We start from the raw sequence: 19,043 nt of genomic DNA, 5'->3' as shown, positions 1-19,043 counted from the left end.
CATGCTCAATTCACCTATACTTCTTGCTGTGAGATAAGGTGCAACCCACTATGCCACGGCATCACCCATTAGCAGGGCTCGAAATTAACCTTTTTGCTTGGTAGCACCGGTGCTCATAACTTTAAAAATGCAGGCGCATCAGCAAAAATGTTGTCGCACCCACTAATCATAAGCATCATTACTACAAGTTTTATACAAACATATTAATTGCATTTGAAATCAACAGTATAAATGCAAGCGTGAGGAAAATATGCCTCGTCCCGTTATCTCAAGAAAATACATTTTTATAACATAACTGAGCAAGGGCGTAGGTTTGCACCTGACATTGGTGGGGACTGGGGACGAGTCACCCCCGCCAAGAATGAATATTGTTTATATATATATATATATATATATATATATATATATATATATATATATATATATATATATTGCTATTTATTATTTAACTGCTATTAAAATGTATTATTAACTAATCCTCTCTTCTTACAGTTTATTAAGTTAAATTAAATAGTCATGCGGTTAGCCAAGGGGGGTCAAGTGGTTTGAAAGACCAACAGTTGGATTATTATTATTATTATTATTATGTTTGAATTTATCTCATTATTCAAATGGATAAATCCTCACTGAGGAAGGTTGAATGTGCCGGCCAGTTTGTCATTTGCCTATAGGCTTTAGTTTTTAATTTAAATCAAGTTTTAACAAATTTCCCAAAGAAAATTATGATAAAAAATTGTATTTTAAAAATAAGTATATTTACATATTTGAAGAGTTTAGATGTAAAAACCTCTGAATGCCATTTAATATTTTCTTCTAAAATGAGCATTTTTCTCCAACTCCTGTGTGTGGACTCAGTGATTTACCTTTTATAGTGACAAATACGTTCTTTTCATTGCCTTTAAAGTGAAATAACTGAACATAAATATACAAGGCTAAGAAAAATGCTCATTTTACATGGCATTTAGAGGTTTTGGCATCTGTACTTTACTTCATTTTTTTATTCTAAGAATTTAAAGTCCTAATTTCTAGTTCAAAGTATTTTTATTATTTATAAAACTGTAATAAAATTTTCAGTTTAAATATGTAAATAAAGCAATTTGACAAAATGGTAGGAAATAGTTTTGGTACATCAAAAAGTGTAGTTGTAATAACTATCCAACAGGATTATCCAGCAAAAATTAGTTCTTAATATGTCACTAAAATGTCATATTTATACCTCAATTAAACAGAAAATCAGGTGAATAACTGCAAAAAGGTTCAGTTTTTTTAGAAAACAAATAATCCCTTTCAATAAGCTGGCTACAGGCCTGAAAGTGCAATGTTAAAATGATGTTTAATAACTGATAAAGAAAGAGTTTAATAAAAACTTTCGTTTATTTTTCGTACAAATTAAACATCTCACAGTATTATTAAAAGATGGAGCACAGGCTGTAGTTTTTCTGACAAATTGTTTCAACCAAAATTGGAGATGTTACTCTAAGAGATTAGGAGAACTGGCAGGGTCATATATGTTTACATGTAGGTGTTTATTCTGCAGTTAGTTTTCAGGGAATATTGTTTACAGACTAGTCTGCTTTAACGTTAGAATGAACGTAAAAGCGGTGAAAACACCAGCATAACGGCATTATCATCATGGACTCATTCAGTAGCGAACTTGAGTTTATGTGACTTACACTTTTCGTTGGAAAAAGCTCTTTATGTCCACCTCTTCTTGCTACCTCCATCTTAACTTGTGCGTGTCTGTCTTACACCTCGCACATTGGGAAATTCCCCCTGCGCATTTGTTTTGGCGCTGTTTGTATCTGAAACTATGGTCTGAAAGCAGCCACTCACATGACAGCAGGGAAAGGCAGAGCCAATCACAATGTTCATATGTGTTTGGGGGCGGTGCGACTGGAGGAGAGAACGTGATTTAACCCTTTCGGCATGTCTAGGTTTATACTGACAGTGCGATGTTTTTAAGTGAATTAAATTATTGGTGGGGACATTTTGGTAGTTTGTGGATATTGGTGGGGACATGTCACCACCGTTCACCCTAAATCTACGCCCCTGTAACTGAGTGTCCAAAAGATACACAGAGCGCCCACCGGCCCTGCACGCACTGCTTGACATGAATAAATCTGTTAACGATATAACTGTGCTGTTCTCACGGGTGCTGTCTGATACTGCACTGATGCTTTTGACATGTACTGCACCTTATTATATGCATACGTCATGTTAATAGCAATAACGGTCTTTTCATGAGTAGCGATATTAGTTTACTCAGTGTAGGCCCGTTTGCGATGTCCGTTTAACTGAGTGATTGACAGCTGATATTTCAGTGCTAGAGCAGTGGGCCAATAAGAAGAGCGCGAAGGCAGGGCAAGGATTACGGACTTGGCTTTGTTTACTGCAGCAAGTTGACATGACAACTGTTTTAAACCATTCCTGAGCGCTGCGTTTCCCGTTTCAAGCACAGAGATGCATTCAGCATGAATGTCTCCCGAATCCGCGCATGTGGTGAACATTTTGCACAGTAAAAACTGGTCGCACACAACACATTCATGCACTTGCAAAAATGCTCCCAAATATATTTTGAGGTCGCATAGATAAAATTTCGGGCACATATGTGAGCAAAATGGTCGCAATTTCAAGCCCTGCCATACTAGTGTCTTTTTTTATGTTACTTGTGCTTATTTTTCAGATATCTTTTAAATGAAATACTTGTGCTATTAATTAAATACTAGAGTTTTCAAAATATTCTAGTGCTTACTCATTAGACACTGGTTTATTTTATTAGATACTAGTACTTATTCATTAGATAGTACTTATTAAATATATAGTTTTTATTTATTAGATACTAGTACTAATTTTAATAGTTACTAGTAACTATTCTGTTGTTTAGGTCTTGTTTTTGGTCTAAAATATTAGACCATGTTTACACAAAGATGGGGTAGACTCCACACTCCAGGACAGGTTTCAACACACAGACTGGGGTATGTTTGCTTCCCAGGCCACACATGGCTTTCACACAGACATGTTACACTTCCTCTGTTCTGGAATATATCAACACCACCATAGACAGTGTTACAACCCAGAAACAGATCACTACATACCCGAATCAGAAGCCATGGATGAACAAGGAGGTGCGCCTCCTGCTGAAAGCACGCAACACTGCCTTCAGATCAGGCGATGCACAGGCCTACAGCACTTCCAGGGCTAATCTGACGAGGGGCATCAAAAAGGCCAAGCACTGTTACAAGCTAAAGCTAGAGGAGCCCTTTATAACTCTGATCCTTGGTGCATGTGGCAGGGCATCCAGGCCATCACCAACTACACACCCAGCCAGTCCACACCCACAGACGTCTCCTTCCTGAACGAGCTAAATTACTTTTATGCCTGCTTTGAAAGAGACAATAAAAAACCCTACATCAGGATCACTTCCTCCACCGACCACTCACCTATCACACTCACCTCCTCAGAAGTACACAACGCACTGAGTCGGATCAATGTGCGTAAGGCTGCTGGACCAGACGGTATTCCTGGGCAAGTCTTCAAAGCATGTGCAGAACAGCTCGCTGGGGTATTCACAGACATTTTCCACCTGTCGCTTAACCTAGCAGCTGTGCCAACATGCTTTAAAGCCACCTCTATTGTGCCAGTGCCCAAACACTCCAGCCCAACATGCCTGAATGACTACCGCCCTGTAGCACTCACACCCATCATCATGAAGTGCTTCGAGCGGTTGGTCCTGGCACATCTAAAAGACTCTCTGCCATCCACACTGGACCCACATCAGTTTGCTTACCGTGGCAACAGGAGCACAGAGGATGCAGTCTCTATAGCACTGCACTCTGTACTCACACACCTGGACAATTAAAACACTTATGCACGAATGCTGTTTGTGGACTTCAGCTCAGGATTCAACACTGTCATACCTTCCAAGTTACTGATCAAACTAAGAGACCTGGATATCAACACATCACTCTGCAACTGGATTATGGACTTTCTAACTAACAGACCTCAGAATGTTAGATCAGGCCACATCTGCTCCACCACCGTCACACTCAACACTGGTGTACCACAGGGCTGCTGAGCCCCTTCCTCTACTCCCTTTTTACCATTGACTGCAGGGTTGTGAACAGATCCACCACTATCATTAAATTTGCAGATGACACCACATTGATTGGTCTAATCAGCAACAATGATGAGACAGCCTACAGGGAGGAGATACAGCATCTGGCCACTTGGTGCACCGACAATAATCTGCTCTTTAACACCAACAAGACCAAGGAGCTCATTGTGGACTTCAGAAAGGGACGAACAGGCTCACATGATCCCATCCACATCAATGGGATGGCCGTTGAGCCTGTCTCATCCTTCAAGTTTTTGAAGACCCACATCTCAAAGGACCTTTCCTGGACCACCAACACCTCCAGCCTGATCAAGAAGGCTCACCAGCGCCTATTCTTCATGAACCAGAAGAAGAACCAGCTTTCATCAGCCGTCTTGGTTAACTTCTACCACTGCACAATAGAAAGCATCCTGACCAACTGCGTCACAGTCTGGTATGGAAGCTGCTCTGTTACTGAGCGAAAGGCACTTCAGCGGGTGGTGAAAACTGCGCAAAGCATCACAGAGACCACACTGCCAGCCATAGAGGACATCCAAAGGAAACACTGTCTGCGCCGAGCACGCAGTATTCTAAAGGACACCTCTCACCCCGCTCACAGACTGTTTTCTCTCCTGCCCTCTGGCAGGCGCTTCAGGCTCCCCCGGACAAAAACCAGCAGACTGAGGAACAGCTTTTTTCCCAGAGCTGTCTCCCTCTTGAACTCGAACTGCACTTTATAACTTATACCTGTATCCTGCACTTGTTGCTATTGCACTGCTGGCTAGACCTAAATTGCATTTTGTTGCATTGTACTTGTACATGTGTAATTACAATAAAGTTGCATCTAATCTAATATATATAAATAATTTGTAAAGTATTTTCATATATCTGTAATGATAGGTTAAAACAGCACGAGGAATAAAGGTGTTCAATTACTCACTTCTGCGTGAGAATGACCCGAAACTCTGAGCGATGGCCAAGATCCAGCTGCTGCAAGACAGTCTGACTCCAGGACACATGCAAGGCTTTGCACTTGGTACAGATGAGGGTTTCTGTAACCATGTTGTACATCCTGTCGATGTCCAGAACCTGCCGTGCCCTTTTGTGCAGACCTCCACCTGTCAGCTGATGCTGTCTACATGCAGGATTAGGGCAAAGGACTTTGACCCTCCACAGCTTGTATGGCATCCACAGCAAAAGTGAATGACAGAAAAATCTGTCTGGAGCTGGAGCCTGATTGTATGTAAGTGCAGGCTATGGAGGGTAATACCAGAGCTGGAGGTTGTCTCGAAGCTCTGGCTTTCCTTTGGACCCCATTTTAAAAAGCCTGCTGGCAATCCACTTGTGGTCCTCTGGTGGCAAGGTTTCAGCCCAAAGGCGCGGAAGTGGAACAGCTGATGGAGCTTGCAACAATGACCCAGAAGGTGCAGTCTGTGAAGGAAAATAGATCAAACCTTTAGTCTGGTAATGTAAATGCACCTTACATATTTGAGTGAGTACCCTTACATGATGTTATCATGATTATAATCTAAATACCTTTGATTTTAAGTGATTGTTTTTAAATACCTTATTATGTATTTCAATTCCAAAAATCATTAATAGAATTTCACCAATAAACATTTTCTTTAAAGAAGCAAAAGTATTTTCCAATATAGTTATTTCTCTTTTTCCTTTCTACTTCTTTTCCATCCACATTTTCTTTTTTTTACTACTGTGAACATAAAATATTAACAGCAGAAGGCGTCATTTTTGTGATTCTTTGCTTTATTTTTTCCTGTCTTTATTTTGTTAACATTTATACATATATCAAGCTTAGTTAATTAACATCAAGTCAATTTAATTGGCTGGTCTTAAAACCACTTTGTGTGAATTCAGCTGGGGCAGCAAATATGCAAACCAAATTACCTTTTTTTGGACAGAAAATTTGAAATTACTTACTGAGACAATGCTGGACGGCTCTGTGGAACTGGTCACTGCCACAGTGGATGTGAGGACGGGGGCAGAAACTTGAAGGTCCTGAGTCTGTACAAACAAGCAGTATAACAAAGTGCATTTTATAAATATATATCTGTAAGTAACATTAACTAATCAGAATTTTTTGCAACCATTACTTTATTTGAACATTAATGTATAAAATACATTGGGAATGAATGATTGCTGCTAAACTGTAAAATTTTGTCACAGCGCTTCTATGCAGAACAAAAAGTTTAAAGAATGGTGCTTATTTTTAATATATATGTTTTTATGCACTGAAAGAATACTACAGAGATGTTTTATTGAGATTTAATGTGACGGTACTTAACAAAAATACGAATTTACGTATAAAAAAATGCTTATACCTAATTCTCTAAGAAAGCTATGTGGATTATGACAATACTTACAGCCGTGCTTGGTGTAGAAGCACTACACACTGCTGAACTGGGCTGGACATCAGCCTGTGATGGTATTCTAGCCACACTAAGATTTGGCTTTGCTGCAGCAATGTGGGATCCGGAAAATCTTGGTTTGGTGAACTCAAAAAGGGCAAGACAAAAAGCATTTAATTAAAAACACTGTTCACAATGGCAAAATGTACTCTACTGTTCAAAGGTTTGCGATCTGCTCAATGTATTTTTTAATGTTTTAAATATGTTTATCAAGGCTACATTTATTTGATCTAATATTTAGTAAAAACTGGAATAATGTGAATAATAAAATAGGCAAATTAAATAAATAAAGAATAATTTATTCAAACAATTCAAACAAATAAAATCGATTTAATTTATGAGCAAATCAAACACAATAGAATTCTTGTTATATATGATTAATATTAAGCTTTTATTTTTTAACAATAATAATTTTTTTGAACATTAGTGTATATCACATTACATTTCAAGCAATTAGAAACTACCACCTAATTTAAACTAATTTACTCAATTTATTTTAAGCAGGTCTCTAGCAACACCTCAACTTTTTTATTGCTTTTTGTTCTTTTCTCTCCTATGTTTGAACTTTGAACTGAACTTTGAACACCTTGAACACTTGAAACACTGAAATTGTCATTTCTTTTGATTTAAAAAAAAAATGTACCATTGACAATTGCGGTGAAATTTTTGATGCCACTGGTGGAGTAGACGGGGGCTGGGGCTGGGCCTCAAGTTGTCTCGTCTCCATCACCTCCTGAGCAGGTACAGTAGGGGCAGATTGTTGCACCATTTGTGCAGGAGCAGCAGAAGCAGTACTCTGCTAAAAATAATCACAAAAATACATAAAATCATAAAAAGGACAGCCATTCTAGTAAATAAAAATAAACACATATTGATTCAAAAATGTACCTTTTGAGTGTGAAAACCACATGTGCATTTCAGCACACCTCCAACCAAGGTTCTCTGCCCACGAGATTGCAATGGACATTTCTCAATCTGAAAAAATCATGAAAAATATAATAAATAATTTTACACAATACAAAAAACTTTTATAACTAAACAAGAATTTTAACTCAATGACTCCCTTAATGAAGCACACAATAGCTCTGTAAATTAATTTATCACTGTTTTTAGGGTGTGCAATATTTATTTATTATGTAATTGTACAGTTTGTATCTCTAAAAACGAAAAGAAGAATAAGAGGAACTGGACAGGAACATTTCAGGCCTTAAAACCACATGCTGTGTACTGTACACTCATAATTCCTTCCCCCACCTTTTCAGATCTCTCTCATAAACGGTCAAACTTACTAAATTATTCGACGTAAACCTCAAAATACATGAAATTTAAAACACTTTAATATTTAAAAACAAGTATGACATATTTTACACAGATACTGTACTGAATGTACTGAAGCCTAACAAGTTAACGTAACTCTGTTAAGCAAATTTCAACAAACGTTATATCATGTAAACGAAATACACACCCTTTGATAAATCTCTTGCCACTTTCTTTGTCGAGGAGCTGGCCTGTTGCCCTCATTTGATGGCCAAACTCCTGTGCTTGCAAACTTTTTCAGACGTAAAATCCAGTCAGCGTCTGACATAGCTTTATGAGATTTTTCAGACATTTTTGCTCCTATAAATAAAAGGTTTTGAATTAAAGTATTCAAATTTGAAATACAACACACTAAAACATTAACAGTTACCTTGTAATCAGGTGCTTAAATGTATCGCAGCTGGCTGCCGTATGGAGTAGACTTCAAATGCCTTGAGGTGTGCTCAAATAGAGACAGTACTGTGGTTGACAGGAAGGTGGGAGTGCTTCCTAAGCTGGTATTAAGCAGCTCTCTTTCTTTGTGGAGGAGCTCCAGCAATGCATTCAACTGATTTCCCAGCGCTGTTGCGCTACTTGAAACAAGTTGGTCCAAAAACTGCTCTGGGAAAGCAGCTTGGCAAGATAGCGTGGCCGAGCGGTCTAAGCAAACAGACTTGCAAAGTAATTCTGCATGCTTCCACTCACATCCAAACGTAGACTCCTTGGCCAAAGTTGAAGGGCTTCACTAGGAAACTCGGCGTCCTCTCTGCTTCCGTAAAATTGGGCAAAAAAGGGACCACTGCATGGAGTCATTTGGGATAGCGTAGCCAAGGGATCTTAAGCGCTGGATTTAGGCTCCAGTCTCTTTGTGTGTGTGGGTTCGAATCCCATCCGCTGCCAGGCAGTCCTTTTAGGATGCTTGAGAATGACCTCTCTGCTTGAGCAAACAGACTTGCAAAGTGATACTGCACGCTTCAGCTCACATCCAAATGTAGACTCCTTGGCCAAAGTTTAAGGGCTTCACTAGGAAGCTTTGCGTCTTCTCTGCTGTTCTGCTTCCGTAAAATTGGGCAGAAAATGGACCACTGCATGGAGACATCTAGGGTAGTGTGGCCGAGGGGTCTAAGGCGCTGGATTTAGGTTCCAGTCTCTTTGGAGGCGTGGGTTCGAATCCCACCGCTGCCAGATGTGGTTTTAAACATGGACAAACTGCTTGAGTGCGTGCGCGTTCTCAGTGAATGCTGGAAATGAGAGCGTACATTTAAGTTGGCAACTAGTCAGTATAATGTGTTCTTTGAAACTCAAGGCAGACTCGTTGGTGTGACAGCAACACATCCCCAAGCTCGAATCTGCTCAGGAGCAAGTGTCTTTCCCACGATTAGATTGCAGCATTTTGAAGTCTCTCTCTGCCATTGCTCCTTTTAACAAGAGCACCCTATTGAAACAGGAACAGTAAAGATTCACAATTAGAGTAGTAATACTCTATAACTGGATTTGAATATAATAACAACAATGTGGGGTCTGCTGTGATGGAATCAGTAACTCACTCTTTTGTGAAATAACAGTTACCTTGTAATCAGGTGCTTAAATACTGTGTGAATTGTACACACACCTAGCAAATGTCCGGATGACCACAGGACCTCAAATCAGCTCCTGAGTGGACTTGTGGCTGACGAATCACCCAAGGACAGTGATAATGCCATGCAGCCAAAACACCCAATAATGATAGAGACACTATCAGTTGCCCTCTGCTCAACACAGGCAAACTGTGACGCATCAGAACAGCATCAAGTCTCGTCACTCAAAAATGATCCTCAGGAAAACATATTTCTGCAGACAGAATCTCCAGATGCACAGCCCCTGTCACCGGACACGTTCTCATTGTCACAATGTTCACCACTCTTGGGTTTTTCAAAAAAGATGGAGGAACTGGTGTATGCTGGAACTAAACTTTCACACTCCATTGCCGCAAGCCCTCAGTTACCAACCAAAAAGCGGCCTGCTCCACAACCACCTATGAGCCCACCTGGAAGAGCCCTCCGATCACACCGCCAGGGCCCAAACAACAACGCCCCATCTTCAGCTGGTGAACACAAGAGCACTCTGTGATGTGTGTCGGGGACCTGCTTAGATAACAGTGTCTTTATCAAATGTTTTCAGAACAAGCAGGAACCCAGTGTGTCTGCAGCTTTCTCTAAGCAGATATGTGTTGTGTTAAGTGACAGAAAACCAAAGACTTCATCAGGCCGTTTGGCAAATCTGGTGTCTATTAAATGTAGATCTGAGACTACTATAGAAAAAACAGCTAAAACTGTTAAGTTAGCGCTTTTAAACATCAGATCACTCAAAAATAAGTCTCTTTTAGTCAATGATTTTATCAACACAAATTGCCTTGATTTTATGCTTTTAAATGAAACTTGGCTAGATGACAGTTGTAGCGCAGCAGTTCTGAATGAAGCAGCTCCTTTAAACTTTGACTTTTTGAGTGTTTGCAGAGTTAATAGGAGAGGTGGAGGCATCGCTGCCCTGTTTAAAGATGTGTATGAATGTAAACAAGTGTCATTTGGTGACTATTTGTCTTTTGAATATCTGAGTATAGCACTAAAAGGGTCTCCACGCATCTTACTGATCATTATCTACAGACCTCCAAAATATTCTCCAGCTTTTATTGAGGATTTTACAGAGCTGTTATCAATTGTAACCTCTGAATTTGATTATTTTAGTATTGCTGGGGATTTTAATATTCACATTGATAATCCAGAAATCAATGCTGTAAAAGAACTGATGACTGTTTTTAACACTTTTGATCTGACTCAGCATGTTCAAGGACCCACCAACAATCGTGGACACACTCTTGATCTACTTATAACTAAGGGTTTACACATTACATCGACTGTTGTTAAGGATGTGGCACTATCTGATCATTTCTGTATCTTTTTTGATATATTGATCACTCCAGCTATTAAAGACAGATCTGTCTCTGTCAGAAAGAGATGCATAAATGAGAACACCAGTGAGCAGTTTATGAAGGCCATATCGCTAGCACCAAGTATATCTGCAGATTCTGTTGATGCTCTCCTTGATTTGTTCAATTCTAAAATTGAGAATGTCATAAATGACATCGCTCCTGTTAAAGTCAAGAAGATGACTGGCAGGCAAAAGGGATCTTGGACAAGGTCACCTAGAGTACAAATGATGAAAAGACAGTGCAGAAAAGCTGAGCGTATGTGGAGAAAGACGAAACTAGTAGTCCATTATAATATCTATAAAGACAGTCTTCATGCCTTTAATATGGAACTAAACACTGCTAGACAGACTTTCTTTTCAAGCCTTATAAACAGCAACTTAAATAATGCTTGCACCCTCTTTGCAACGATAGAGAGACTCACAAACCCCCCAGTCGGATTCCAAGTGAGCTCCTCTCTGAAAGCAAATGTAATGAGTTTGCTCATTTCTTCACTGATAAGATTAATGATATCAGAAAGACAATCAGCTCATCCAATCAGTCAAGTTGTGTCGATATCAAACAAGCTCAACCACAACTTAAGAAATCAGACATTATGTCTGATTTCATGGCAATTAACGGCAAAATCTTAGAAGAAATTGTGCAAGTTATGAAAACATCAACCTGCAGTCTTGACACGCTCCCCACATCATTCTTCAAAACGGTGTTTACCTGTTTAGAAATGGATCTTCTAAAAGTGGTAAATGCTTCACTTCTCTTAGGGATTTTTCCAACCTCACTTAAAACTGCAGTTGTTAAACCCCTCTTGAAGAACAGCAACCTGGATAACACCCTATTGAGCAATTACAGGCTAATCTCAAATCTCCCTTTCATTGGCAAAATCATTGAAAAAGTTGTTTTTAACCAGGTTAACAAGTTCTTAAACTTCAGGGGGTGTTTAGACAATTTTCAATCTGGTTTCAGAGCACATCACAGTACAGAGAGCGCTCTTATAAAGATAATCAATGATATACGCCTAAATACAGATTCAGATAAAATAACAGTGCTGGTATTGTTGGATCTCAGTGCTGCATTTGACACTGTCAATCACAGCATACTTCTGGATAGGCTGGAAAACTGGGTTGGGCTGTCTGGCACGGTCCTCAAATGGTTTAGATCTTACCTTGAAGGTAGAGGTTACCATGTCAGTATAGGTGACCATAGGTCGAGGTGGAGTCCCACAAGGCTCGATTCTGGCACCTCTCCTGTTCAATCTGTACATGCTCCCTCTGAGCCAAATAATGAGAAAGAACCAAATCTCCTACCACAGCTATGCTGATGACACTCAGATCTACCTAGCCTTACTGCCTAATGACTACAGCCTCATTGACACCCTCTGCCAATGCATTGATGAAATGAGCAATTGGATGTGCCAAAATTTTCTTCAGTTAAACAAAGAGAAAACTGAAATGATTGTGTTTGGAAACAAAGATGAGGTTCTCAAGGTAAATGCGTACGACAAAAAATAAGGTCAAGAATCTTGGTGTGACTCTTGAGTCAGATCTGAGTTTCAACAGTCATGTCATAGCAGTCAGTAAATCAGCATAATATAATGTCAAAAACATAGCAAGAATCAGATGCTTTGTTTCTAGTGAAGATTTAGAAAAACTTGTTCATGCTTTTATCAGCAGCAGGGTGGATTACTGTAATGGACTCCTCACTGGTCTTCCTAAAAAGACAGTCAGACAGTTGCAGCTCATCCAGAACGCTGCAGCCAGAATTCTGACCAGAACCAGAAAATCAGAGCACATCACACCTGTCCTCAGGTCTTTACACTGGCTGCCAGTTACATTGAGAATAGATTTTAAAGTATTATTACTGGTCTATAAATCACTATGGCCTAGGACCTAAATACATCACAGATATGTTCACTGAATACAAACCTAACAGATCACTCAGATCATTAGGATCATATAAACTAGAAGTTCCAAGAGTTCAGTCAAAGCAGGGTGAATCGGCTTTTAGCCACTATGCCCCCCGCTGCTGGAATCAGCTTCCAGAAATGATCAGATGTGCTCCAACAATAGGCACATTCAAATCAAGACTGAAAACACATCTGTTTAGCTGTGCCTTTACTGAATGAGTACTGTGCTGCGTCCGACAGATTGCACTATCATGTTTTCATCATCTCTTTTTTATTTTTATTTTACTTGTTTCTTTTATTCTTGTTTATGTAAAGCACTTTGAATTGCCATTGTGTATGAAATGTGCTATATAAATAAACTTGCCTTAACTGCCACGCGGGAGACCCGGGTCCGATTCCTGGCCAATGCAATTCCTGTTTTGTGTTGCTACTCTTCCAGCTCTGGGTAACAGCCTTGCAGCAATCACACCCCACTAGGACAGTAGTAAAAGCATATCAGCTTTGGTGGTTCAGTGGTAGAATTCTCGCCTCCCACGTGGGAGACCCGGGTCTGATTCCCAGCCAATGCAATTCCTGTTTTGTGTTGCTACTCTTCCAGCTCTGGGTAACAGCCTTGCAGCAATGACACCCCACTAGGACAACCCTATGAGCATATCAGCATTGGTGGTTCAGTGGTAGAACTCTCGGCTGCCATGCTGGAGTTCCAGGTGCGACTCCCGGCCAATGCAAATCCTGTTTTGTGTTGCTTCTCTTCCAGCTCTGGGTAACAGCCTTGCAGCAATCACACCCAACTAGGAGAGCTGTATGAGCATATCAGCATTGGTGGTTCACTGGTAGAATTCTTGCCTGCCACGCGGGAGACCCGAGTACGATTCCTGGCCAATGCAAATCCTGTTTTGTGTTGCTTCTCTTCCAGCTCCGGGTAACAGCCTTGCAGCAATCACACCCCACTAGGAAATGTGTTAGAGCATATCAGCAATGGTGGTTTAGTGGTAGAATTCTCACGTCCCACGCAGGGGACCTGGGTCCAATTCCTGGCCAACGCAGTTCCTGTTTTGTGTTGCTTCTCTTCCAGCTCTGGGTAAAAGCCTTGCAGCAATCACACCCCACTAGGACACATGTTTGAGCATATGAGCATTGATGGGTCAGTGGTAGTATTCTCGCCTGCCACGTAAGAGACATGGGTCCGATTCCCAGCCAATGCAATTTCTCTTTTGTGTTGCTAATCTTCCAGCTCTGGGTAACAGCCTTGCAGCAATCACACCCCACTAGGACAGATGATTGAGCATATCAGCATTGGTGGTTCAGTGGTAGAATTCTCGCCTGCCACGCGGGAGACCCGGGTCCGATTCCCGGCCAATGCAAAACCTGTTTTGTGTTGCTAATCTTCCAGCTCTGGGTAACAGCCTTGCAGCAATCACACCCCACTAGGACAGATCTATGACAATATCAGCATTGGTGGTTCAGTGGTAGAATTCTCGCCTGCCACGCGGGAGACCCGGGTCTGATTCCTGGCCTAAACAATTCCTGTTTTGTTTTGCTACTCTTCCAGCTCTGGGTAACAGCCTTGCAGCAATCACACATCACTAGGACAGCCATAAGAACATATCAGCATTGGTGGTTCAGTGGTAGAATTCTCGCCTCCCACGTGGGTGACCCGGGTCCGATTCCCGGCCAATGCAATTGCTATTTTGTGTTGCTACTCTTCCAGCTCTGGGTAACTGCCTTGCAGCAATCACACCCCACTAGGACAACTCTATGAGCATATCAGCATTGGTGGTTCAGTGGTAGAATTCTCGCCTGCCACGCGGGAGATCCAGGTGCGACTCCCGGCCAATGCAAATCCTGTTTTGTGTTGCTACTCTTCCAGCTCTGGGTAACAGCCTTGCAGCAATCACACCCAACTAGGAGAGCAGTATGAGCATATCAGCATTGGTGGTTCACTGGTAGAATTCTTGCCTGCCACGCGGGAGACCCGAGTACGATTCCTGGCCAATGCAAATCCTGTTTTGTGTTGCTAATCTTCCAGCTCTGGGTAAAAGCCTTGCAGCAATCACACCCCACTAGGACAAACAATCGAGCATATCAGCGTTCATGGTTCAGTGGTAGAATTCTCTCCTGCCACGCGGGAGACCCGTGTCCGATTCCCGGCCAATGCAAATCCTCTTTTGTGTTGCTACTCATCCAGCTCTGGGTAACAGCCTTGCAGCAATCACACCCCACTAGGACAGCAGAATGAGCATATCAGCAATGGTGGTTTAGTGGTAGAATTCTCACGTCCCACGCAGGGGACCTGGGTCCGATTTCCGGCCAACGCAGTTCCTGTTTTGTGTTGCTTCTCTTCCAGCTCTGGGTAACAGCCTTGCAGCAATCACACCCCACTAGGACACATGTTTGAGCATATAAGCATTGATGGCTCAGTGGTAGAATTCTCGCCTGCCACGCGGGAGACCCGGGTCTGATTCCTGGCCTAAACAAGTCCTGTTTTGTTTTGCTACTCTTCCAGCTCTGGGTAACAGCCTTGCAGCAATCACACATCACTAGGACAGCCTTAAGTACATATCAGCATTGGTGGTTCAGTGGTAGAATTCTCGCCTCCCACGTGGGAGACCCTGGTCCGATTCCCGGCCAATGCAATTGCTATTTTGTGTTGCTACTCTTCCAGCTCTGGGTAACAGCCTTGCAGCAATCACACCCCACTAGGACAACTCTATGAGCATATCAGCATTAGTGGTTCAGTGGTAGAATTCTCGCCTGCCACGCGGGAGATCCAGGTGCGACTCCCGGCCAATACAAATCCTGTTTTGTGTTGCTACTCTTTCAGCTCTGGGTAACAGCCTTGCAGCAATCACACCCAACAAGGAGAGAAGTATGAGCATATCAGCATTGGTGGTTCACAGGTAGAATTCTTGCTTGCCACGCGGGAGACCCGAGTACGATTCCCAGCCAACGCAGTTCCTGTTTTGTGTTGCTTCTCTTCCAGCTCCGGGTAACAGCCTTGCAGCAATCACACCCCACTAGGAAATGTGTTACAGCATATGAGCATTGTTGGTTCAGTGGTAGTATTCTCGCCTGCCACGTGTGAGACATGGGTCCAATTCCCAGCCAATGCACTTTCTCTTTTCTGTTGCTACTCTTCCAGCTCTGGGTAACAGCCTTGCAGCAATCACACCCCACTAGGACAGATGTATGAGCATATCAGCATTGGTGGTTCAGTGGAAGAATTCTCGCCTCCCACGTGGGAGACCCGTGTCCTATTCCCGGCCAATGCAATTCCTGTTTTGTGTTGCTACTCTTCCAGCTCTGGGTAACAGCCTTGCAGCAATCACACAACACTAGGACATCTCTACGATATTATTAGCATTGGTGGTTCAGTGGTAGAATTCTCGCCTTCCACATGGGAGACCCGGGTCTGATTCCCGGCTAATGCTGTTCCTCTTTTGTGTTGCTACTCTTCCAGCTCTGGGTAACAGCCTTGCAGCAATCACACCCCACTAGGACAACTCTATGAGCATATCAGCATTGGTGGTTCAGTGGTAGAACTCTCGCCTGCCATGTGGAAGATCCAGGTGAGACTCCTGGCCAATGCAAATCCTGTTTTGTGTTGCTACTCTTTCAGCTCTGGGTAACAGCCTTGCAGCAATAACACCCAACTAGGAGAGCAGTATGAGCATATCAGCATTGGTGGTTCAGTGGTAGAATTCTCGCCTGCCATGTGGGAGATCCAGGTGAGACTCCTGGCCAATGCAAATCCTGTTTTGTGTTGCTAATCTTCCAGCTCTGGGTAACAGCCTAGCAGCAATCACACCCCACTAGGACAGACAGTCGAGCATATCAGCATTGGTGGTTCAGTGGTAGAATTCTCGCCTGCCATGCAGGAGACCCGGGTCCGATTCCCAGCCAATGCAAATCCTGTTTTGTGTTGCTACTCATCCAGCTCTGGGTAACAGCCTTGCAGCAATCACACATCACTAGGACAGCCGTAAGAACATATGGGCATAGGTGGTTCAGTGGTAGAATTCTCGCCTCCCACGTGGGAGACCCGGGTCCTATACCCGGCCAATGCAATTCCTGTTTTGTGTTGCTACTCTTCCAGCTCTGAGTAACAGCCTTGCAGCAATCACACATCACTAGGACAGCCGTAAGAACATATGGGCATTGGTGGTTCAGTGGTAGAATTCTCGCCTCCCACGTGGGAGACCCGGGTCCTATACCCGGCCAATGCAATTCCTGTTTTGTGTTGCTACTCTTCCAGCTCTGAGTAACAGCCTTTCAGCAATCACACCCCACTAGGACAACTCTATGAGCATATCAGCATAGGTGGTTCACTGGTAGAATTGTCGCCTGCCACGCGGGAGACCCGAGTATGATTCCTGGCCAATGCAAATCCTGTTTTGTGTTGCTAATCTTCCAGCTCTGGGTAACAGCCTTGCAGCAATCACACCCTACTAGGACAGACAATCAAGCATATCAGCATTGGTGGTTCAGTGGTAGAATTCTCGCTTGCCACGCGGGAGACCCGGGTCTGATTCCCGGCCAATGCAAATCCTGTTTTGTGTTGCTACTCATCCAGCTCTGGGTAACAGCCTTGCAGCAATCACACCCCACTAGGACAGCAGTATGACCATATCAGCAATGTTGGTTTAGTGGTAGAATTCTCGTGTCCCACGCAGGGGACCCGGGTCCGATTCCCGGCCAACGCAGTTCCTGTTTTGTGTTGCTTCTCTTCCAGCTCTGGGTAACAGCCTTGCAGCAATCACACCCCACTAGGACACGTGTTTGAGCTTATGAGCATTGGTGGTTCAGTGGTAGTATTCTCGCCTGCCACGTGGGAGATCCAGGTGCGACTCCCGGCCAATGCAGTTCCTGTTTTGTGTTGCTAATTTTTCAGCTCTGGGTAACAGCCTTGCAGCAATCACAACCCACTAGGACAGCAGTATGAGCATATCAGCATTGGTGGTTCAGTGGTAGAATTCTCGCCTCCCACGCGGGAGAACCGGGTCCGATTCCCCGCCAATGTAATTCCTGTTTTGTGTTGCTAATCTTCCAGCTCTGGGTAACAGCCTTGCAGCAATCACACCCCACTAGGACAGATGTATGAGCATATCAGCATTGGTGGTTCAGTGTTAGAATTCTCGCCTGCCACGCGGGAGACCTGGGTCCGATTCCCAGCCAATGCAAATCCTCTTTTGTGTTGCTACTCTTCCAGCTCCGGGTAACAGCCTTGCAGCAATCACACCCCACTAGGAAATGTGTTAGAGCATATGAGCATTGGTGGTTCAGTGGTAGTATTCTCGCCTGCTACGTGTGAGACATGGGTCCAATTCCCAGCCAATGCAATTTCTCTTTTGTGTTGCTACTCTTCCAGCTCTGGGTAACAGCCTTGCAGCAATCACAACCCACTAGGACAGCAGTATGAGTATATCAGCATTGGTGGTTCAGTGGTAGAATTCTCGCCTGCCACGCTGGGGAGCCGGGTCCGATTCCCGGCCAATGCAATTCCTGTTTTGTGTTGCTAATCTTCCAGCTCTGGGTAACAGCCTTGCAGCAATCATACCCCACTAGGACAGATGTATGAGCATATCAGCATTGGTGGTTCAGTGGTAGAATTCTCGCCTACCACGTGGGAGACCCGTGTCCTATTCCCGGCCAATGCAATTCCTGTTTTGTGTTGCTACTCTTCCAGCTCTGGGTAACAGCCTTGCAGCAATCACACAACACTAGGACAACTCTACGAGCATATTAGCATTGGTGGTTCAGTGGTAGAATTCTCGCCTTCCACATGGGAGACCCGGGTCTGATTCCCGGCTAATGCTGTTCCTGTTTTGTGTTGCTACTCTTCCAGCTCTGGGTAACAGCCTTGCAGCAATCACACCCCACTAGGACAACTCTATGAGCATATCAGCATTGGTGGTTCAGTGGTAGAACTCTCGCCTGCCATGTGGGAGATCCAGGTGAGACTCCTGGCCAATGCAAATCCTGTTTTGTGTTGCTACTCTTTCAGCTCTGGGTAACAGCCTTGCAGCAATAACACCCAACTAGGAGAGCAGTATGAGCATATCAGCATTGGTGGTTCAGTGGTAGAATTCTCGCCTGCCATGCAGGAGACCCGGGTCCGATTCTCGGCCAATGCAAATCCTGTTTTGTGTTGCTACTCATCAAGCTCTGGGTAACAGCCTTGCAGCAATCACACCCCACTAGGAGAGCAGTATGAGCATATCAGCATTGGTGGTTTAGTGGTAGAATTCTCGCCTCCCACGCGGGAGAGCCGGGTCTGATTCCCGGCCAATGCAATTCCTGTTTTGTGTTGCTAATCTTCCAGCTCTGGGTAACAGCCTTGCAGCAATCACACCCCACTAG

At 43.1% G+C, this 19,043-nt stretch overlaps 2 protein-coding genes and 5 non-coding genes across 9 annotated transcripts in view; all 7 read left to right on the top strand.

Moving 5' to 3' along the window:
• LOC137490940 (uncharacterized) overlaps positions 1–19,043 on the top strand; it is a 627,578-nt gene that overhangs the window by 94,937 nt on the left and 513,598 nt on the right. The window lies entirely within an intron of this gene.
• Positions 1–19,043, top strand: part of LOC137490961 (protein NLRC3-like) — a 372,316-nt gene that overhangs the window by 143,529 nt on the left and 209,744 nt on the right. The window lies entirely within an intron of this gene.
• trnal-uag (transfer RNA leucine (anticodon UAG)) lies at positions 8,919–9,000 on the top strand. The gene has a single exon. It is a non-coding gene; the product is annotated as a tRNA-Leu (tRNA).
• trnag-gcc (transfer RNA glycine (anticodon GCC)) lies at positions 13,977–14,047 on the top strand. The gene has a single exon. It is a non-coding gene; the product is annotated as a tRNA-Gly (tRNA).
• On the top strand, positions 14,295–14,365 carry trnag-ccc (transfer RNA glycine (anticodon CCC)). The gene has a single exon. It is a non-coding gene; the product is annotated as a tRNA-Gly (tRNA).
• On the top strand, positions 15,249–15,319 carry trnag-ccc (transfer RNA glycine (anticodon CCC)). Its single transcript has one exon. It is a non-coding gene; the product is annotated as a tRNA-Gly (tRNA).
• trnav-cac (transfer RNA valine (anticodon CAC)) lies at positions 18,906–18,976 on the top strand. The gene has a single exon. It is a non-coding gene; the product is annotated as a tRNA-Gly (tRNA).

Source organism: Danio rerio, chromosome 4, assembly GCF_052040795.2.
Source record: "Danio rerio strain M-AB ecotype USA chromosome 4, GRCz13ab, whole genome shotgun sequence".
Classification (NCBI taxonomy): domain Eukaryota; kingdom Metazoa; phylum Chordata; class Actinopteri; order Cypriniformes; family Danionidae; genus Danio; species Danio rerio.
This window is presented reverse-complemented; position numbering and strand designations above follow the sequence as displayed.